The sequence below is a fragment of the Cherax quadricarinatus genome, chromosome 32 (genome assembly GCF_038502225.1).
Source record: "Cherax quadricarinatus isolate ZL_2023a chromosome 32, ASM3850222v1, whole genome shotgun sequence".
Lineage (NCBI taxonomy): Eukaryota > Metazoa > Arthropoda > Malacostraca > Decapoda > Parastacidae > Cherax > Cherax quadricarinatus.
Window position 1 is genome coordinate 8,161,162 of NC_091323.1, and position 24,113 is coordinate 8,185,274.

Genomic DNA, 24,113 nt, shown 5'->3' on the forward strand with positions numbered 1-24,113 from the left:
CAGAATAAACAAGAAAGACATTCCTGGCACTAAAATGACATTTCCTCTAGTCATTAGTCATGTCTCAAGTCCCCTCTTATATTCTTTTGCTTTCCACTTTGAATTTTTATTTTCACAAAAAATATAAGATTTACTGTTATGCAGACTACTGCATTAGTGTAAAAAATGGTATAAATATTATTGGTGCACTTGTGAAAGAATATTAGACTCACCAGTTGACGTGTATTGCTCGCTTGGCACGATTTGTTTACTTTTGAAGTTTGGTAAAAATCGAACATTTCTGCTACTTTGAGCTCAATTTCAAGGCACCTTTCTTTGTAAAACCAGTCAAAATCATCTCAATTTCTGTAATATGTCTTCCATTCTATAAAATGAGACCAAGAAAACTAGAATACAACAATAAATACCATACGAAAATACACTGCAAAGTCGCTGATTTATTCAAAAAAAATGGTCAAAGTTTTTTTTTTCTCATTATGCACTGTGTGCTGCAGGATTTTTTTTAGACTGTGCACACTGACCACATAGACCCATTCTTTCATATGAAGGCCTACCAGCTTTCTCCCACTAGATTTGAGGCCGCTAGAATTTATGAGTACTAGTACGTCAAAAACCCCTACGCGTAAAACGTACTAGTACGACGAAAACCCTCAAAGGGTTAAAAATGTAGTGTTAGAGTATTCAGCAGAAGTTTGTGGTTACAGGAAAGTGGGTGCAGGAGGGAAGAGGAGTGATTGGTGGAATGATGATGTAAAGAGAGTAGTAAGGGAGAAAAAGTTAGCATATGAGAAGTTTTTACAAAGTAGAAGTGATGCAAGGAGGGAAGAGTATATGGAGAAAAAGAGAGAGGTTAAGAGAGTGGTGAAGCAATGTAAAAAGAGAGCAAATGAGAGAGTGGGTGAGATGTTATCAACAAATTTTGTTGAAAATAAGAAAAAGTTTTGGAGTGAGATTAACAAGTTAAGAAAGCCTAGAGAACAAATGGATTTGTCAGTTAAAAATAGGAGAGGAGAGTTATTAAATGGAGAGTTAGAGGTATTGGGAAGATGGAGGGAATATTTTGAGGAATTGTTAAATGTTGATGAAGATAGGGAAGCTGTGATTTCGTGTATAGGGCAAGGAGGAATAACATCTTGTAGGAGTGAGGAAGAGCCAGTTGTGAGTGTGGGGGAAGTTCGTGAGGCAGTAGGTAAAATGAAAGGGGGTAAGGCAGCCGGGATTGATGGGATAAAGATAGAAATGTTAAAAGCAGGTGGGGATATAGTTTTGGAGTGGTTGGTGCAATTATTTAATAAATGTATGGAAGAGGGTAAGGTACCTAGGGATTGGCAGAGAGCATGCATAGTTCCTTTGTATAAAGGCAAAGGGGATAAAAGAGAGTGCAAAAATTATAGGGGGATAAGTCTGTTGAGTGTACCTGGTAAAGTGTATGGTAGAGTTATAATTGAAAGAATTAAGAGTAAGACGGAGAATAGGATAGCAGATGAACAAGGAGGCTTTAGGAAAGGTAGGGGGTGTGTGGACCAGGTGTTTACAGTGAAACATATAAGTGAACAGTATTTAGATAAGGCTAAAGAGGTCTTTGTGGCATTTATGGATTTGGAAAAGGCGTATGACAGGGTGGATAGGGGGGCAATGTGGCAGATGTTGCAAGTGTATGGTGTAGGAGGTAGGTTACTGAAAGCAGTGAAGAGTTTTTACGAGGATAGTGAGGCTCAAGTTAGAGTATGTAGGAAAGAGGGAAATTTTTTCCCAGTAAAAGTAGGCCTTAGACAAGGATGTGTGATGTCACCGTGGTTGTTTAATATATTTATAGATGGGGTTGTAAGAGAAGTAAATGCGAGGGTCTTGGCAAAAGGTGTGGAGTTAAAAGATAAAGAATCACACACAAAGTGGGAGTTGTCACAGCTGCTCTTTGCTGATGACACTGTGCTCTTGGGAGATTCTGAAGAGAAGCTGCAGAGATTGGTGGATGAATTTGGTAGGGTGTGGAAAAGAAGAAAATTAAAGGTGAATACAGGAAAGAGTAAGGTTATGAGGATAACAAAAAGATTAGGTGATGAAAGATTGAATATCAGATTGGAGGGAGAGAGTATGGAGGAGGTGAACATATTCAGATATTTGGGAGTGGACGTGTCAGCGGATGGGTCTATGAAAGATGAGGTGAATCATAGAATTGTTGAGGGAAAAAGAGTGAGTGGTGCACTTAGGAGTCTGTGGAGACAAAGAACTTTGTCCTTGGAGGCAAAGAGGGGAATGTATGAGAGTATAGTTTTACCAACGCTCTTATATGGGTGTGAAGCGTGGGTGATGAATGTTGCAGCGAGGAGAAGGCTGGAGGCAGTGGAGATGTCATGTCTGAGGGCAATGTGTGGTGTGAATATAATGCAGAGAATTCGTAGTTTGGAAGTTAGGAGGAGGTGCGGGATTACCAAAACTGTTGTCCAGAGGGCTGAGGAAGGGTTGTTGAGGTGGTTCGGACATGTAGAGAGAATGGAGCGAAACAGAATGACTTCAAGAGTGTATCAGTCTGTAGTGGAAGGAAGGCGGGGTAGGGGTCGGCCTAGGAAGGGTTGGAGGGAGGGGGTAAAGGAGGTTTTGTGTGCGAGGGGCTTGGACTTCCAGCAGGCATGCGTGAGCGTGTTTGATAGGAGTGAATGGAGACAAATGGTTTTTAATACTTGACGTGCTGTTGGAGTGTGAGCAAAGTAACATTTATGAAGGGATTCAGGGAAACCGGCAGGTCGGACTTGAGTCCTGGAGATGGGAAGTACAGTGCCTGCACTCTGAAGGAGGGGTGTTAATGTTGCAGTTTAAAAACTGTAGTGTAAAGCACTCTTCTGGCAAGACAGTGATGGGGCGAATGATGGTGAAAGTTTTTCTTTTTCGGGCCACCCTGCCTTGGTGGGAGTCGGCCGGTGTGATAATAATAATAATAAAATAATATATATATATATATATATATATATATATATATATATATATATATATATATATATATATATATATATATATATATATATATATATATATATATACAGTGGACCCCCGCATAACGATTACCTCTGAATGTGACTAATTATGTAAGTGTTTTTATGTAAGTGCGTTTGTACGTGTATGTTTGGGGGTCTGAAATGGACTAATCTACTTCACAATATTTCTTATGGGAACAAATTCGGTCAGTACTGGCACCTGAACATACTTCTGGAGTGAAAAAATATCGTTAACTGGGGGTCCACTGCATATATATATATATATATATATATATATATATATATATAATATATATATATATATATATATATATATATATATATATATATATATATATATATATATATATATATATATATATATATATATTACATATATATGGGGAAGTACCACCTCTATAGCTGGATTGGGGATCCTCATCCTCAGAGGAGACAATGGACGTACCTCAGGGAAAACTCAAGGTTCTCCCTGGAGCTGTTTGAATATTTTCTTCTCCTACCACCCCATATATTTTATATTCTATGTGAACATTTGTTAATAAACGGAATACATTTACAGAAAACACAAACATGAGTACAATGGTACAATGTGTTAAAGATCATGAATTTCCTCCAGCTCCTCCGAAGCCGGACGTGAGCCAAGTATGCAGCTTGCATTTCCCCTCTGGATGGCCATGCTGAAGCACTGGAACATGAAAGTGGCTGCCCTTGGGTCCCTGGTGGTGTCAATGAGTCTGGAGCCCAATTCTTTAACCCCTTCACTGTTTCGGCCGTATATATACGTCTTATGAGATACCGTGTTTGATGTATCTATACGCATAAATTCTAGCGGCTTCAAATCAAGCGGGAGAGGGCTGGTAGGCCTACATGAGAGAGAATGGGTCTGAGTGGTGGGTGTGCACCCTGTGAAAAAAATCTGGGACTCAGCAGTGCATTGTGGGAATGCCATCTTGGAAGTCCATTTTCACCATGCCTCACGGTAAGAAGTTCCTCACTCCTCGGCGGACTGGAGGTCTTTTGTTCCCAAGTGATAGCTCTAACAGTGATGAAAGTGTCAGTGAAAGTGTATTCCCTGGATTTCAAGCAGATGTGACCGATAACGTAATTAGTGATGAAAACCCAGATGACCCACAACCTTCCACCTCTGGTGCTGGGCCGGCTCGTTCATGTTCACCTGTGCCAGGACGAAAGAGGAAACTATTTGCCCGTGTACGAGACTCAGATGTAAGCAGTGAAAGTGATAGTGATAGTGATTTCAAAGCTATTGAAAGCAGTTCTAGTTGCGACAGTGAGGGTGAATATTCCCCAGTGAAGCAGTAGTATATACGACGTTGCTTGCGGTCTGGTAGTGTGCCATATGCTGTTCCAAAGGGAAGGAGTAAATCTCGGAGCACATCCTGTGGCCCTACACCATGACCTGATAGTGAAGATGACGATATTGTTATGATGGCTACGAAAGATGTGAGTGAGGCAGCAGGAGGTGGTGGTGATAGTGATGGTGGCATGAGTCATGTGACACCAGCAGCGGGCCATGCTACGACCAACACTGCTGACTCTGCACAACTACACCCAGCCTCACCCAACCCCACACTCCCACAACAACCACAACCACAACCTGCACAACTACAACCACGTTTCAATATCCAGAACCCACCAACTGACCGCATCTGGGATTGGCAGCAAGGTGACGAGTTTGTTCCCAGTCCCCGTGACTTTGATGAAACACAAAGTGGAATACGGGCATCATGTACACTTGGGAACAATGCCACTGAACTGGAATATTTTCAGTTCTTCGATGAACCCCTGATGGACATTATTGTCAGGGAAAGCAGTACATACTTTGAGTACACCATGGCAAACACAATTCTTTCACCAAGATCACGCCTACACCAGTGGAAGGACACAACTGTGGCAGAGATGTATCTGTTCTTTGCCACAATAATGTTTATGCCACATGTGTATAAGCACACTGTCAACACATACTGGTTGACAGACTGCCTGATTTCAACTTTCAGTGACATTATACCAGTGAATAGATTTGTGTTACTGTTATGTATGCTACACTTTTCAGACAAAACAAGGCCTGACAGAAGCAACAGGTTATATAAGATCAGAAATGTGTTTATGTACCTGAAACAAAAGTTGTATGTATTTTTATCCCTTCAGGAAGCTTGTTATTGATGAGTCTTTGATTTTGTTCAAAGGAATACATACTCTCATTCAAGCAGTATATACCAAGAAAGAGGAAACTCTTTGGTATAAAGTTATTTGTTCTGTGTGATTGCAAAACTGGTCTGGTTTTGGATATAATTGTGTACACTGGCAGTAAAACATTGCAAGATACTAGGAAGTTACTGGGTATCTCTGGTGATGTGGTTAGAACAATGATAGAATCTTGGTAAGGGACATATTTTATATACTGACAACTGGTACACAAGCCCTTTACTCAGTGATTTCTTGTGAGTGAACATGACAGATGTGTGTAGCAGTGTGTGGAAATCGTAAGCATATGCCTAGGTTCAACGCTCGCAATCGTAGAGGTGAGGTGCAGGTGTTTGCTGCCAATGACATCATGGCATTTCGGTGGTATGACAAACGTGATGTCACACTGTTGACATCAGTTCACCGACACAAAATGGTAGACAGTGGCAAGCAGAATAGAGAGACCAATGAACCCATTGTAAAACCTGCAGCTGTGATGGATTACAACCTCAATATGCACTTAGTGGACAAATGTGACATGTAGATTGGGTGTGCTGACTGTGTTCGCAAGAATTGTAAGTGGTACATAAAACTCTTTTTCCATCTTCTTGACATTTCCGTGCTGAATGCTTATAATATGTATAAGTTGAATACCAACAACAAAGCCAAATGTGGTGAATTTTGTTTGTCAGTCATCAGACAAATAATATTCAAGTACCAAGGAACAACACTTGCAATAGACCAGCGCCCACGAAATTATCAACACATGTCCTCTCGTCTGAGGCCTGTTGATCACTACCCCATACCACTGCCTGCTACTGCTCTCAAGAAAAATGCTCAGAAGAGGTGTTTTGTCTGTGGACATACCACAAAACGCCCACAAAAATGCAGAGACACTCGTTTTATGTGTGAGGGGTGTAAAACACCATTGTGCTTATACTCATGTTTCAAAGAATTCCACAAGCTGCAGCAGTTCTAGAAAAGTGTCCAGTGATTGTACATATGTATATACAGTGGACCCCCGCTTTACGATATTAATCCATTCCTGAGAGCTCATCGTATGCCGAACTTATCGTAAGGTGAATTAATTTTCCCCATAAGAAATAATGAAATCAAATTAATCCGTGCAAGACACCACAAGGTATGAAAAAAAAAAATTTACCACATGAAATATTAATGTTAATACAAACTGAAGAAGACATGCACAGTTAATACTCTACCAAGAATAGAATACATTACACTTATCTTTATTGAAGATCTGGTGATGGGAGGAGGGGAGAGTGTGGAAGTTATTGTTTAGAAGGGGAATCCCCTTCCATTAGGACTTAAGGTATCAAGTCCTTTTCTGGGGTTACTTCCCTTCTTCTTTTAGTGCCACTAGGACCAGCTTGAGTCACTGGACCTCTGTCGCACAACAAATATGCCCATAGAGCTCTGTACCTCTCGTTCCTTTACGATTTGTCTAAAGTGGTTCACAACATTGTCATTGTAATAGTCACCAGCACGGCTTGCAATAGCTGTGTGAGGGTGACTTTCATCCATAAAGGTTTGCACTTCAAGCCACTTTGCACACATTTCCTTAATCTCTTTTTTCAATTCCATACTAATTCTCCTGGACGAATTCCATACTAATTCATCCTGGATGAATCACGTAAGGCGAGTTTTTTAGCATGATGCGAGGCAAAATTTTTGTGTTAAAATGTATCGTATGGCGGATTTAACGTAACGTGATGCCATTGTAAGGCGGGGGTCCACTGTATATTATAGAACAATCGTAATAAACAATTTTTTATATTTGTTTGTGTAAATAAGTTTTATGAACATTATGATGATACTAGTGTTTTTGCTATAATTGTGTTATGTTCAATGAGTGTATATATGAACATTGCACCATACTTTGGTCTCACAAGTCACAAAAGTTATGTGAAAAAATAAAATAGTGAAAAAACAAGAAACTGTCTAATAAAAGTAAACCAAACTTTACCGGGTGAGTGGCAGTGCAATACGCAGCTCATTTTCTGCAAACTTCACGCCTCTATATCTCGGTAAGTACTGATGGGAAATTTCTTTTTGGGGGACTAAAACAATCAGAAAAATAATCTTAACATTTTCATAAGAAAAATAATTTTTTTTTTTTTCAAATATTTTGCGACACCAGGAGACACTTCAGGATTGGGCCTTTTGACAGTCAAAGGGTTAAGGAAATGTGTGGCATTTTTTCCCCATGATCCCAAGGTTTCTGATCCCACTGGGACAAATTGATACTGTTGGCTTATGTCCCTGTACTTGCTGATCTTGTACTCCTCCTCCCTGTCGCCCGACACTGATGGATATAGGTGTCAGCCAGTGTGGACACACAGGTATAGTCCCATGCTAAGAGCTTGCCATTCTTCCAAAGATAGATGGTGATCCCGTCGGGGCGGTATGCTGGGTTGTGGGTATTGTTGGCTGCTAGTGATCGGGGCTTCCTCTCAGCTGGGCATCCAGCTGTAGCAAGGGTTCTCTTTATGATGTCGTTGACCTCATTGTGTCTTGCATGCCAGCCCTTGGTTTTGGAACAGTTAAGACCATGTAAACCGTATTGGTCTGCTTGTGCTTCACTGCAAATACACGTATATTCTGTGTGAACTGGGGCAGCAAGACGCAGAGCCACTGCAATATGGAGGGTCTTAGGGTCAAGCCGTGTTCCCATTGCTGATATGGGAACTGTTTGGAGGAAGTCCCCGGAGTGAGTGCACTCACAGCCTGGAGACGGGCAGTCTTCCTATCTGATGCTGCAGCCTTGAGCATGTTGGCAAGCACCTTTTCAGCAATTGGGCCATCCCAGCTTGACTGTTTGTGAGCCAGTGCTGCACTAGGGTTTGGTGCTGGAGCAGCAAGAGTCTCCCATTTGGTGATGGCACTGGCATAGCTAGGGTCCTGTATTTCTGCTGAGTCACTGAGGTTATCAGGAAGAATTTGTCTTATCAACTCGTTTGATGCTATGGAAGAGGATAGGAAAGCTGGTAGAGCAATCTGGGAGGGTCTGTGTACTCCTAGCCCCCCAAGCCTTACAGGTCAGCAGCAGCTGACTGTGGTGCAGCAACAGCTGACTGTGGTTCAGCAACAGCTGACTTTCGTGCAGCAGCAGCTGACCGTGGTTCAGCAGCAGCTGACAATGGTTCAGTAACAGCTGACTTTGGTGCAGCAGCAGCTGACCGTGGTGGAGCAGCAGCTGACCATGGTTCAGTAACAGATGACTTTGGTGCAGCAGCAGCTGACCATGGTGCAGCAACAGCTGACTGTGGTGCAGCAGCAGCTGACTGTGGTGCAGCAACAGCTGACCGTGGTGCAACAACAGCTGACCGTGGTGCAGCAGAAGCTGACTGTGGTGCAGCAACAGCTGACTGGTCCAGCAACAGCTGACGGTGGTGCAGCAGCAATTGACCGTGGTACAATAGTAGTATTTCGATAGTATTTCTCACTCTTTTTACCACAGGGTTGGCACTAGAAGCTTTATTTGGGCCCATGGTGGCTTATTTAGCAGTTACAAGCACTAAAAACAATGGAATAATACAAAATGTATCAAATGCATGCATGCAACTGGCCACCCTGGCTTGTAAACAATGACGGCAGGGCAGCTGAGGCGCTTAGGCTGGACGGACAGGTTCGGGACGAGTCATGTTGGTCAGAAACAGCTGACGGTGGTGCAGCAGCAGCTGACTGTGGTGCAGCAGCAGCTGACTGTGGTGCAGCAGCAGCTGACCATGGTGAAGCAGCAGCTGACCGTGGTTCAGCAACAGCTGACCATGGTGCAGCGACAGCTGACGGTGGTGCAGCAGCAGCTGATGGTGGTGCAGCAGCAGCTGACTGTGGTGCAGCAGCAGCTCACCGTGGTGCATCAGCAGCTGACCGTGGTTCAGCAACAGCTGACTGTGGTGCAGCAGCAGCTGACTGTGGTGCAGCAACAGCTGACCGTGGTGCAGCAGCAGCTGACCGTGGTGCAGCAGCAGCTGACCGTGGTTCAGCAACAGCTGACTGGTGCAGCAACAGCTGACTGTGGTGCAGCAACAGCTGACCGTGGTGCAGCAACAGCTGACCGCGGTGCAGCAACAGCTGACTGTGGTGCAGCAACAGCTGACGGTGGTGCAGCAGCAGCTAACTGTGGTACGATAGTACATATTTCTCACCCTTTTTACCACAGTGTTGCACTATAAGCTTTCTTTGGGCCCATGGTGGCTTATTTAGCAGTTACAAGCACTATAAACAATGGAATAATACAAAATGTATCGAATATATGCATGCAACCGGCCACCCTGGCTTGTAAACAATAATGGCAGGGCAGCTGAGGCGCTCAGACTGGATGGACAGGTTTGGGAGGAATCACGTTGGGCGAGTTTTTTATCGTGAGGCAAGGCAAAATTTTTGCGTTCAAATGCTTTGTATGGCGGAATTAACGTTATACGATGTGTTCGTTAGGCAGGGGTCCACTGTATATATATATATATATATATATTTTTTTTTTTTTCAACAAACCGGCCATATCCCACCAAGGCAGGGTGGCCCAAAAAGAAAAACGAAAGTTTCTCTTTTTAAATTTAGTAATTTATACAGGAGAAGGGGTTACTAGCCCCTTGCTCCCAGCATTTTAGTCGCCTCTTATAACACGCACAGCTCATGGAGGAAGAATTCTGTTCCACTTCCCCATGGAGATAACAGGAAAGAAACAAGAACAAGAACTAGAAAGAAAATAGCAGAAAGCCCAGAGGGGTGTGTATATATATGCTTGTACATGTATGTGTAGTGTGACCTAAGTGTAAGTAGAAGTAGCAACACGTACCTGAAATCTTGCATGTTTATGAGACAGAAAAAAGGACACCAGCAATCCTCCCATCATGTAAAACAATTACAGGATTCCATTTTACACTCACTTGGCAGGACGGTAGTACCTCCCTGGGTGGTTGCTGTCTACCATCCTACTACCTATATACAGTGGACCCCCGCATAACGATGGCATCACATAGCGATTTTTCCGCATAACGATTACTTTTATCGCAAAATTTTTGCCGCGCATACCGATTAAAAACCCGCTTACCGATTTTCGTCCGAGACGCGTCCAATGTGCCCTCAGCCAGCCTCACATGTGCCGCCCCGTCCCATTGTTTACCAGCCAGCCTCCGCGGTAACATCCAAGCATACACTCGGAATATTTCGTATTATTACAGTATTTTCGGTGCTGTTTCTGGAAAATAAGTGACCATGGGCCCCAAGAAAGCTTCTAGTGCCAACCCTACACCTCAAAGGGTAAGAATTACTATAGAGATGAAGAAAGAGATAATTGATAAGTATGAAAGTGGAGTGCGTATAGCCGACCTAGTCAAGCTGTACAAGAAACCCCAATCAACCATCGCTACTATTGTGGGCACCAGAAAGACAATCAAGGAAGCTGTTCTTGCCAAAGGTTCAACTGTGTTTTCGAAACAAAGATCGCAAGTGATGGAAGATGTTGAGAGACTCTTATTGGTGTGGATAAATGAAAAACAGATAGCAGGAGATAGCGTCTCTCAAGCGATCATATGTGAAAAGGCTAGGAAGTTGCATGACGATTTAATTAAAAAAATGCCTGCAACTAGTGATGATGTGAGTGAATTTAAGGCCAGCAAAGGTTGGTTTGAGAGATTTAAGAAGCGTAGTGGCATCCATAGTGTGATAAGGCATGGTGAGGCTGCCAGTTCGGACCACAAAGCGGCTGAAAAATATGTGCAGGAATTCAAGGAGTACATAGAAACTGAAGGACTGAAACCTGAACAAGTGTTTAATTGTGATGAAACAGGCCTGTTCTGGAAGAAAATGCCAAGCAGGACCTACATTACTCAGGAGGAAAAGGCACTCCCAGGACATAAGCCTATGAAAGACAGGCTTACTTTGTTGATGTGTGCCAATGCTACTGGTGATTGCAAAGTGAAGCCTTTATTAGTGTATCACTCTGAAACTCCCAGAGCGTTCAGGCAAAAGAATGTCCTCAAGGATAATTTGTGTGTGCTGTGGAGGGAAAACAGTAAGGCATGGGTCACTAGGGAATTTTTCTATAACTGGTTACACCATGCATTTGCCCCCAATGTGAAAAATTACCTAACTGAAAAGAAATTAGAACTTAAGTGCCTCCTGGTGTTAGACAATGCCCCTGGTCATCCTACAGACGTGGCAGAGCGACTTTATGGGGACATGAGCTTCATTAAGGTGAAGTTTTTGCCTCCTAATACCACTCCTCTCCTGCAGCCCATGGACCAGCAGGTTATTTCCAACTTCAAGAAACTGTACACAAAAGCTCTGTTTGAAAGGTGCTTTGTAATGACCTCAGAAACTCAACTGACTCTAAGAGAGTTTTGGAGAGATCACTTTAATATCCTCAATTGTGTAAACCTTATAGGTAAGGCTTGGGAGGAAGTGACTAAGAGGACCTTGAACTCTGCTTGGAAGAAACTGTGGCCAGAATGTGTAGACAAAAGGGATTTTGAAGGGTTTGAGGCTAACCCTGAGAATCCTGTGCCAGTTGAGGAATCCATTGTGGCATTGGGAAAGTCCTTGGGGTTGGAGGTTAGTGGGGAGGATGTGGAAGAGTTGGTGGAGGAGGACAATGAAGAACTAACCACTGATGAGCTGATAGATCAACTTCAAGAGCAAGAGGCCAGACCTGAGGAAACTGGTTCAGAGGAGGGGAGAGAGAAATTGAAGAAGTTGCCTACTACAAAGATAAAGGAAATCTGTGCTAAGTGGCTTGAAGTGCAAACCTTCATGGATGAAAATCACCCTCACACAGCTATTGCAAGCCGTGCTGGTGATTATTACACTGACAATGTTGTGAAACACTTTAGGCAAGTCATAAAGGAACGAGAGGTACAGGCCACTATGGACAGATATCTTGTGCGAAAGAAGTCCAGTGACTCTGAAGCTGGCCCTAGTGGCATTAAAAGAAGAAGGGAAGTAACCCCAGAAAAGGACTTACTACCTCAAGTCCTAATGGAAGGGGATTCCCCTTCTAAACACTAACACACTCTCTCCCCTCCTCCCATCCCATCAATCATCACCAGATCTTCAATAAAAGTAAGTGTCATTTAATTGTGCATGCCTTTTTCAGTTTGTGTGTATTAAAATTAACATTTCATGTGGTAAAAAAAATTTTTTTTCATACTTTTGGGCGTCTTGCACGGATTAATTTTATTTCCATTATTTCTTATGGGGAAAATTCATTCGCATAACGATTATTTCGCATAACGATGAGCCCTCTTGCACGGATTAAAATCGTTAACCGGGGGTCCACTGTATATAGATATATACTACACCTACCATCCGACTTACGACCTGCTCGACTTATGACCACTCGACTTACGACCGTATTTTTTTTTGCCAAATTTCTGGGAAATAAACAACTATTTGTGTTGTACACAGTGTTTATCCTAAACCTTACAGTATAAAATACAGTACTAACAGCATAAAAAGTAAAGTAAAACATGAAATACCAAAATAAAATAATAAAATAAAGTCATTACAAAAATGTTTTGTTGATATTCAGTAGTAAAGTTTGACTTACGACTATTTCGACTTACGACCGGTTTCTCAGAACCGAACTTGGTCGTAAGTCAGATGGTAGGTGTATATATATACAGTGGACCCCCGAGTTTCAGCAGCCTCGACTTTCATGAAATTCGACCTTCGGCGAGTTTTTTTGGAAATATTTGGCCTCGAGTTTCGTGAAAAGACTCATGTTTCGGCGACCGTCCGGTACCCGTCCGCCCATCACCGCGCACACCAAGCCAGTCTCCCATGCCATTCATGCTCAGTGTGCCATTGTTTACCAACACGTGACCATCACCCCGCGGGTTCATACAATACATTTCATAATAACCCATTGTTTTTTGTGCTTGCAACTGCTAAATAAGTTATCATGGACCCAAGGAAAGCTAGTGCAAGCCCTTTGGTAAATAAAGTGAGGAACACGATCCAGAGGGATTTTGAAGGGTTTGAGGCAGACCCTGTCCCTGCCGACCCTCTGCCTGTTGTGGAAGGTGTTGTGGCATTGGGCAAGTCCATGGGGTTGGAGGTGAGTGACGGGGATGTGGAAGAGTTGGTGGAGGACCACAGGGAAGAGCTAACCACTGACGAACTGCAAGAGCTACAACTGGAACAGCATCAGACCACAGCCGAGGAACTTGCTTCAGAGGAGGAGGAAGAGGGAGTGGATGAGGTGTCTTCAGTGATTAAGGACATGTGTGGAATGTGGAATGAGCTGCAAAGTTTTGCTGAAAAGTATCACCCTGACCAAGCTGAAACAAGCCATATCTGCAACATGTACAATGACAGTGTTGTGTCCCACTTCAGGGAAATCTTAAAGAAACGCCAGAAAAAGACCTCTCTGGACAGATATTTTTGTGTGACAGGGGTCCAGTGACTCTCAAGCTGTTCCCAGTGGCATTAAAAGAAGAAGGGAAGTAACCTCAGTTAAGGACTTGCTACCCAAAGTCCTAATGGAAGGAGATTCTCCTTCCGAACAACAGTGTACACCTTCCTCCTATCCCCTCCTCCCGTCTTCCATCCACGCAGAAGTCTTCAGTAAAGGTAAGTGTAATGTTATTATTATTTTCTTAAATGCATGTAATTGATTTCTGATTGTTTTCATTATGTAACTCTTTATTTAATCCTTTCAGGGTCCAAGGCCCAAATCTGAAGTGGTGCCCCAGTGTCCAAGAATTTAAAAAAAAAAAATTGTTATTTTTTCTTATGAAATGGTAAAGAATCTTTTTGTGAAGGTAATAAAACAAAAAGTACGAAATTTGATGGAAAATTGATGAAATTATGCTCTCGCGAATTTTGATGTGTCAGCAATATTTACGAATCGGCGATTTTGCCGACTTTGACTCCCATTTTAGGCCAATTACATTATTCCAGTAAACCAAGTTCTTAGCTATTTCACTAGTATTACTTCTATTCTATCGATTGAGCACAAGAAATCTGCAAGTCAACTGTTTCAACTACAAATTAAAGTGATCGGAAATTGTTAATTTGGCCAATTTAACACAAAGTTCAAAATATTCCAATTTCAAAATAGGGTCCAGAATAAACAATGTAGGTATTCCTGGAACTAAACTAACATTTCCTCTGTTCATTAGTTATGTTTTGAGGCTTTACAAATAAATTCCATTTTGATTTTTTATTCACATAATGAATTTTTATTCACACCAAAAAATTGAAGATTTACTGTTATGCAATACTGTAATAATTGTATAAATATCATCACCATATTTGTGAATGCATATTAGACCCACCAGCTGGCGTGTATTAGACGTGTGAGGTCGTTTGTTTACTCTTGAATATCGGCAAAAATTTAACATTTCTGCTACTTTGAGCTCAGTTTCAAGCCATTTCCAGTGCTGAAACCAATCAAAATCATCTCTATTTCTGTAATATGTCTTCCATTCTATCAATTGAGACCAAGAAATCGCAAATACAACTATAAAAAACATACGAAAAAACACTGCAAAGTCGCTGTTTTAATCGAAAAATCATGATTTCAGTTTTTTTCTCTCATTATACACAGTGTGCTGCAGGATCTGTTTTATGTGGTGCACACATACCACATAGATGTATTCTCTCATATCTAGGCCCTAATGTACCACTCACAGTTTATCAGAGTGAGCTGAGCTCATGACGTAGATCTACGGTTTGGACCCTGAACGTAAAGCCATAGATCTATGGGACCGACCCTGAAAGGGTTAATTTGAAAAAAAAATATTTTATTTTAATATTTTTGGGTGTCTGGAACGGATTAATTTTATTTCCATTATTTCTTATGGGGAAAATGGTTTGAAGTTTCGTGAATTTCGACCTTCGGCGGGCTCTCTGGAACGGATTAATCACAAAACTCGGGGTCCACTGTATTATATATATATACACCTACCATCTGACTTACAACCTGCTCGACATACGACCGTGTTTTTTATGCCAAATTTCTGGGAAATAAACAAGTGTTTGTCTTGTACACAGTGTTTATCATAAACCTTACAGTATCAAATACAGCACTAACAGCATAAACAGTAAAGTAAAACATGAAATACCAAAATAAAACAATAAAATAAAGTCATTACAAAAATGTTAAGTCGATATTCAGTAGTAAAGTTCGATTTATGTCCATTTCGACTTATGACCTGTTTCTCGGAACTGAACTCAGTCGTAAGTCAGAAGGTAGGTATATATATATATATATATATATATATATATATATATATATATATATATATATATATATATATATATATATATATATATATATATATATATATATTATATACAGTGGACCCCCACTTTACGATCAGCTCCCAATGCGACCAATTATGTAAGTGAATTTAAGTAAGTGCGTTTGTATGTGTATGTTTGGGGGTCTGAAATGGACTAATCTAATTCACAGTATTCTTTATGGGAATAAATTCGGTCAGTACTGTCACCTGAACATACTTCTGGAATTAATTAATATCGTAAACCGGGGGTCCACTGTGTATATATATGTATATATATATATATATATATATATATATATATATATATATATATATATATATATATATATATATATATATATATATATATATATATATATATACAGACAGTGGTCCCTTGCTTTTCGTAGTTCTCGGCAATCGTAAATTTTGCCAATCATAGGGGTATTTTCGTATAAACATGGACTCGCTTTTCATAGGTTGACTCGCGAATAGTAGTTCTTCTGGGACGCGTTCGCACAGTGTGAGCCGGGGCGGCCTCCCTACCCAGCCAGTCTAGCATTGTTTACCAGTGAGTGAAGGTCCCCTCAAGTGCTTCTACGAAATATTTCATAATATTCCACTCATTTTAGTGCTTGCAAGTACTAAATAAGCTACCATGGTTCCAAAGAAAGCTCCTAGTGCCAAGCCTGTGGTAAAGAAGGTGAGAAATATGTACAGTGACAAAGTCTTGGGCCATTTTCGGGAAGTGTTAAAGAGACGCCAGAAACAGAGCTCTCTCCACAGTTACTTTGCGAGACAGGACTAGAGTGACTCTCAAGGTGGTCCTAGTGGCATTAAGAAACAGAGAAGAGAAGCAACCCCAGAGAAGCAATTGGTACCTGAGGTGTTGCTGGAAGGGGATTCCCCTTCCAAACTGTAAACAATCCAATCTCTCTCCTCCTCCAGTCTCCCATACACTAAGAAGAATCTCCAATAAAGGTAAGTGTTATGCTGTTAATGTTTCAATCATCATTTCCCATTGTATTGTTTATGTACTATAGCAATAATGTTGAAGGATAAGCTATGGCAGGAAAAGAGGGATTATAAATGTATTAATTCAAGGATTATGTGGAGTAAAATAAAGATTGGATGTGAAAAGTGGGTTATAATAAGTGTGTATGCACCTGGAGAAGAGAGAAGTGTAGAGGAGAGAGAGAGATTTTGGGAAATGTTGAGTGAATGCGTGGGGAGTTTTGAATCAAGTCTGAGAGTAATGGTGGTTGGGGATTTCAATGCTAAAGTGGGTAAAAATGTTATGGAGGGAGTAGTAGGTAAATTTGGGGTGCCAGGGGTAAATGTAAATGGGGAGCCTTTAATTGAGCTATGTGTAGAAAGAGATTTGGTAATAAGTAATACATATTTTATGAAAAAGAGGATAAATAAATATACAAGGTATGATGTAGCACGTAATGAAAGTAGTTTATTAGATTATGTATTGGTGGATAAAAGGTTGATGGGTAGGCTCCAGGATGTACATGTTTATAGAGGGGCAACTGATATATCGGATCATTATTTAGTTGTAGCTACAGTTAGAGTAAGAGGTAGATGGGAAAAGAGGAAGGTGGCAACAACAAGTAAGAGGGAGGTGAAAGTGTATAAAATAAGGGAGGAGGAAGTTAGGGTGAGATATAAGCGACTAGTGGCAGAAAGGTGGGGTAGTGCAAAGATGAGTAGTGGGGGGGGGTAGGGGGTTGAAGAGGGTTGGAATAGTTTTAAAAATGCAGTATTAGAATGTGGGGCAGAAGTTTGTGGTTATAGGAGGGTGGGGGCAGGAGGAAAGAGGAGTGATTGGTAGAATGATGAAGTAAAGGGTGTGATAAAAGAGAAAAAGGTAGCTTATGAGAGGTTTTTACAAAGCAGAAGTGTTATAAGAAGAGCAGAGTATATGGAGAGTAAAAGAAAGGTAAAGAGAGTGGTGAGAGAGTGCAAAAGGAGAGCAGATGATAGAGTGGGAGAAGCACTGTCAAGAAATTTTAATGAAAATAAGAAAAAAATTTTGGAGTGAGTTAAACAAGTTAAGAAAGCCTAGGGAAAGTATAGATTTGTCAGTTAAAAACAGAGTAGGGGAGTTAGTAGATGGGGAGATGGAGATATTAGGTAGATGGCGAGAATATTTTGAGGAACTTTTAAATGTTAAGGAAGAAACAGAGGCAGTAATTTCATGCACTGGTCAGGGAGGTATACCATCTTTTAGGAGTGAAGAAGAGCAGAATGTAAGTGTGGGGGAGGTACGTGAGGCATTACGTAAAATGAAAGGGGGTAAAGCAGCTGGAACTGATGGGATCATGACACAAATGTTAAAAGCAGGGGGGGATATAGTGTTGGAGTGGTTGGTACTTTTGTTTAATAAATGTATGAAAGAGGGGAAGGTACCTAGGGATTGGTGGAGAGCATGTATAGTCCCTTTATATAAAGGGAAAGGGGACAAAAGAGACTAAAAATTATAGAGGAAGAAGTTTACTGAGTATACCAGGAAAAGTGTACGGTAGGGTTATAATTGAAAGAATTAGAGGTAAGACAGAATGTAGGATTGCGGATGAGCAAGGAGGTTTCAGAGTGGGTAGGGGATGTGTAGATCAAGTGTTTACATTGAAGCATATATGTGAACAGTATTTAGATAAAGGTAGGGAAGTTTTTATTGCATTTATGGATTTAGAAAAGGCATATGATAGAGTGGATAGAGGAGCAATGTGGCAGATGTTGCAAGTATATGGAATAGGTGGTAAGTTATTAAATGCTGTAAAGAGTTTTTATGAGGATAGTGAAGCTCAGGTTAGGGTGTGTGGAAGAGAGGGAGACTACTTCCCGGTAAAAGTAGGTCTTAGACAGGGATGTGTAATGTCACCATGGTTGTTTAATATATTTATAGATGGGGTTGTAAAGGAAGTAAATGCTAGGGTGTTCGGGAGAGGGGTGGGATTAAATTTTGGGGAATCAAATTCAAAATGGGAATTGACACAGTTACTTTTTGCTGATGATACTGTGCTTATGGGAGATTGTAAAGAAAAATTGCAAAGGTTAGTGGATGAGTTTGGGAATGTGTGTAAAGGTAGAAAGTTCAAAGTGAACATAGAAAAGAGTAAGGTGATGAGGGTGTCAAATGATTTAGATAAAGAAAAATTGGATATCAAATTGGGGAGGAGGAGTATGGAAGAAGTGAATGTTTTCAGATACTTGGGAGTTGACGTGTCGGCAGATGGATTTATGAAGGATGAGGTTAATCATAGAAGTGATGAGGGAAAAAAGGTGAGTGGTGCATTGAGGTACAATGGACCCCCGGTTAACGATATTTTTTCATTCCAGAAGTATGTTCAGGTGCCATTACTGACCGAATTTGTTCCCATAAGAAATATTGTGAAGTAGATTAGTCCATTTCAGACCCCCAAACATACACGTACAAATGCACTTACATAAATACACTTACATAATTGGTCACATTCGGAGGTAATCGTTATACGGGGGTCCACTGTATATGTGGAGTCAAAAAACGTTATCTATGGAGGCAAAGAAGGGAATGTATGAAAGTATAGTAGTACCAACACTCTTATATGGGTGTGAAGCTTGGGTGGTAAATGCAGCAGCGAGGAGACGGTTGGAGGCAGTGGAGATGTCCTGTTTAAGGGCAATATGTGGTGCAAATATTATGCAGAAAATTCGGAGTGTGGAAATTAGGAAAAGGTGTGGAGTTAATAAAAGTATTAGTCAGAGGGCAGAAGAGGGGTTGTTGAGGTGGTTTGGTCATTTAGAGAGAATGGATCAAAGTAGAATGACATGGAAAGCATATAAATCTATAGGGGAAGGAAGGCAGGGTACGGGTCGTCCTCGAAAGGGTTGGAGAGAGGGGGTAAAGGAGGTTTTGTGGGCAAGGGGCTTGGACTTCCAGTAAGCGTGCATGAGCGTGTTAGATAGGAGTGAATGGAGACGAATGGTACTTGGGACCTGACGATCTGTTGGAGTGTGAGCAGGGTAATATTTAGTGAAGGGATTCAGGGAAACCGGTTATTTTCATATAATTGGACTTGAGTCCTGGAAATGGGAAGTACAATGCCTGCACTTTAAAGGAGGGGTTTTGGGATATTGGCAGTTTGGAGGGATATGTTGTGTATTTTTATATGTGTATGCTTCTAAACTGTTGTATTCTGAGCACCTCTGCAAAAACTGTGATAATGTGCGAGTGTGGTGAAAGTGTTGAATGATGATGAAAGTATTTTCTTTTTGGGGATTTTCTTTCTTTTTTGGGTCACCCTGCCTCGGTGGGAGACGGCCGACTTGTTGAAAAAAAAAAAAAATGTATATTTCATGTAAAAAATTTTTTGTTTTAATACTTCTGGGTGTCAGGAATGGATTAATTGTATTTACATTATTTCTTATGGGGAAAATTGATTCGCAAATCGTAAATTTCGTTTATAGTAGCTCCTCCAGGAACGGATTAATTACGAAAAATGAGGGACCACTGTATATAAACAGTGGACCCCCGCTTAACGATCACCTCCTAATGTGACCAATTATGTAAGTGTATTTATATAAGTGCATTTGTACGTGTATGTTTGGGGGTCTGAAATGGACTAATCTACTTCACAATATTCCTTATGGGAACAAATTCGGTCAGTACTGGCACCTGAACATACTTCTGGAATGAAAAAATATCGTTAACCGGGGGTCCACTGTATATATATACAGTGGACCCCCGGTTAACGATATTTTTTCACTCCAGAAGTATGTTCAGGTGCCAGTACTGACCGAATTTGTTCCCATAAGAAATATTGTGACGTAGATTAGTCCATTTCAGACCCCCAAACATACACGTACAAACGCACTTACATAAATACACTTACATAATTGGTTACATTCGGAGGTAATCATTATGCGGGGGTCCACTGTATATATATACACACACCCACATATATATATATATATATATATATATATATATATATATATATATAATATATAATATATATATAATATATATATATATATATAAAATATATATAGTGGACCCCCGGTTAACGATATTTTTTCACTCCAGAAGTATGTTCAGGTGCCAGTACTGACCGAATTTGTTCCCATAAGAAATATTGTGAAGTAGATTAGTCCATTTCAGACCCCCAAACATACACATACAAACGCACTTACATAAATACACTTACATAATTGGTCACATTCGGAGGTAATCGTTATGCGGGGGTCCACTGTATATATATATATATATATATATATATATATATATATATATATATATATATATATATATATATATATATATATATATATATATATATATATATATACAGTGGACCCCCGCATACCGTTGGCATCACATAACGTTTAATCCGCATACCGCTCGCTTTTATCGCAAAAATTTTGCCTCGCATACCACTCAAAAACCCGCTCACCGCTGTTCGTCCGAGACGCGTCCAATGTGCGCCCTTAGCCAGCCTCACATGTGCCGCCGGTGGCATTGTTTACCAGCCAGCCTCCGCGGTAACATCCAAGCATACAATCGGAACATTTCGTATTATTACAGTGTTTTTGGTGATTTTATCTGCAAAATAAGTGACCATGGGCCCCAAGAAAGCTTCTAGTGCCAACCCTACAGCAATAAGGGTGAGAATTACTATAGAGATGAAGAAAAAGATCATTGATAAGTATGAAAGTGGAGTGCGTGTCTCCGAGCTGGCCAGGTTGTATAATAAACCCCAATCAACCATCGCTACTATTGGTGGTACAGCTGCTGCTGCTGTAGTACCGTCTGCTGCTGCTGTAGCATCATCTGCTGCTGCTGTAGCATCGTCTGCTGCTGCTGTAGCACTGTCAGCTGCTGCTACTGTTGTACCACCGTCAGCTGCTGCTGCTGTAGTACCGTCTGCTACTGCTGTAGTACCGTCTGCTGCTGCTGTAGCATCGTCTGCTGCTGCTGTAGCACTGTCAGCTGCTGCTGCTGTTGTACCACCATCAGCTGCTGCTGCTGCTGCTGCTGTAGTACCGTCTGCTGCTGCTGTAGTACCGTCTGCTGCTGCTGTAGCATCGTCTGCTGCTGCTGTAGCACTGTCAGCTGCTGCTGCTGTTGTACCACCGTCAGCTGCTGCTGCTGTAGTACCGTCTGCTGCTGCTGTAGTACCGTCTGCTGCTGCTGTAGCATCGTCTGCTGCTGCTGTATCACTGTCAGCTGCTGCTGCTGCTGCTGTAGCACCGTTGTTGGTGTGGCTTATTGAGAATACCAAGAAACAATTAACCCCAGAGGGTTTGCCACCCAGGATAACCCAAAAAAGTCAGTGCCATCGAAGACTGTCTAACTTATTTCCATTGGGGTCCTTAATCTTGTCTCCCAGGATGCAACCCACACCAGTCGACTAACACCCAGGTGAACAGGGAAAAATGCCTGGAACTAGTGCTCATATTGGTGAATTTAAAGCCAGCAAAGGTTGGTTTGAGAGATTTAAGAATCGTAATGGCATACACAGTGTGATAAGGCCTGTTCTGGAAGAAAATGCCAAACAGGACCTACAGTACTCAGGAGGAAAAGGCACTCTCAGGACACAGTGTCTCATCAGTCATTGCTGCATCTTCAATAAAGGTAAGTGTCATTTATTCTTCATTTAGTAGAGTAGTACATGCACAATATATATTGTGCATGTACTACTCTACTATTGTGCATGTATCCTTCTCTTTGTGTGTAGGAAAATGTATATTTCATGTGGTAAAAATTTTTTTTTCATACTTTTGGGTGTCTTGCACGGATTAATTTGATTTCCATTATTTCTTATGGGGAAAATTCATTTGCATACCGATCATTTCGCATAACAATGAGCCCTCTTGCACGGATTAAAATCACTATGCGGGGGTCCACTGTATATATATATATATATATATATATATATATATATATTTTTTTATTATTATCACACCGGCCGATTCCCACCAAGGCAGGGTGGCCCGAAAAAGAAAAACTTTCACCATCATTCACTCCATCACTGTCTTGCCAGAAGGGTGCTTTACACTACAGTTTTTAAACTGCAACATTAACACCCCTCCTTCAGAGTGCAGGCACTGTACTTCCCATCTCCAGGACTCAAGTCCGGCCTGCCGGTTTCCCTGAATCCCTTCATAAATGTTACTTTGCTCACACTCCAACAGCACGTCAAGTATTAAAAACCATTTGTCTCCATTCACTCCTATCAAACACGCTCACGCATGCCTGCTGGAAGTCCAAGCCCCTCGCACACAAAACCTCCTTTACCCCCTCCCTCCAACCCTTCCTAGGCCGACCCCTACCCCGCCTTCCTTCCACTACAGACTGATACACTCTTGAAGTCATTCTGTTTCGCTCCATTCTCTCTACATGTCCGAACCACCTCAACAACCCTTCCTCAGCCCTCTGGACAACAGTTTTGGTAATCCCGCACCTCCTCCTAACTTCCAAACTACGAATTCTCTGCATTATATTCACACCACACATTGCCCTCAGACATGACATCTCCACTGCCTCCAGCCTTCTCCTCGCTGCAACATTCATCACCCACGCTTCACACCCATATAAGAGCGTTGGTAAAACTATACTCTCATACATTCCCCTCTTTGCCTCCAAGGACAAAGTTCTTTGTCTCCACAGACTCCTAAGTGCACCACTCACTCTTTTTCCCTCATCAATTCTATGATTCACCTCATCTTTCATAGACCCATCCGCTGACACGTCCACTCCCAAATATCTGAATACGTTCACCTCCTCCATACTCTCTCCCTCCAATCTGATATTCAATCTTTCATCACCTAATCTTTTTGTTATCCTCATAACCTTACTCTTTCCTGTATTCACCTTTAATTTCCTTCTTTTGCACACCCTACCAAATTCATCCACCAATCTCTGCAACTTCTCTTCAGAATCTCCCAAGAGCACAGTGTCATCAGCAAAGAGCAGCTGTGACAACTCCCACTTTGTGTGTGATTCTTTATCTTTTAACTCCACGCCTCTTGCCAAGACCCTCGCATTTACTTCTCTTACAACCCCATCTATAAATATATTAAACAACCACGGTGACATCACACATCCTTGTCTAAGGCCTACTTTTACTGGGAAAAAATTTCCCTCTTTCCTACATACTCTAACTTGAGCCTCACTATCCTCGTAAAAACTCTTCACTGCTTTCAGTAACCTACCTCCTACACCATACACTTGCAACATCTGCCACATTGCCCCCCTATCCACCCTGTCATACGCCTTTTCCAAATCCATAAATGCCACAAACACCTCTTTAGCCTTATCCAAATACTGTTCACTTATATGTTTCACTGTAAACACCTGGTCCACACACCCCCTACCTTTCCTAAAGCCTCCTTGTTCATCTGCTATCCTATTCTCCGTCTTACTCTTAATTCTTTCAATTATAACTCTACCATACACTTTACCAGGTACACTCAACAGACTTATCCCCCTATAATTTTTGCACTCTCTTTTATCCCCTTTGCCTTTATACAAAGGAACTATGCATGCTCTCTGCCAATCCCTAGGTACCTTACCCTCTTCCATACATTTATTAAATAATTGCACCAACCACTCCAAAACTATATCCCCACCTGCTTTTAACATTTCTATCTTTATCCCATCAATCCCGGCTGCCTTACCCCC

The 24,113-nt window shown here is 41.4% G+C and overlaps 1 protein-coding gene across 4 annotated transcripts in view; it reads right to left on the reverse strand.

Moving 5' to 3' along the window:
- Dab (DAB adaptor protein) overlaps positions 1 to 24,113 on the reverse strand; it is a 514,473-nt gene that overhangs the window by 176,181 nt on the left and 314,179 nt on the right. The gene's annotated exons all lie outside the window — the stretch shown is intronic.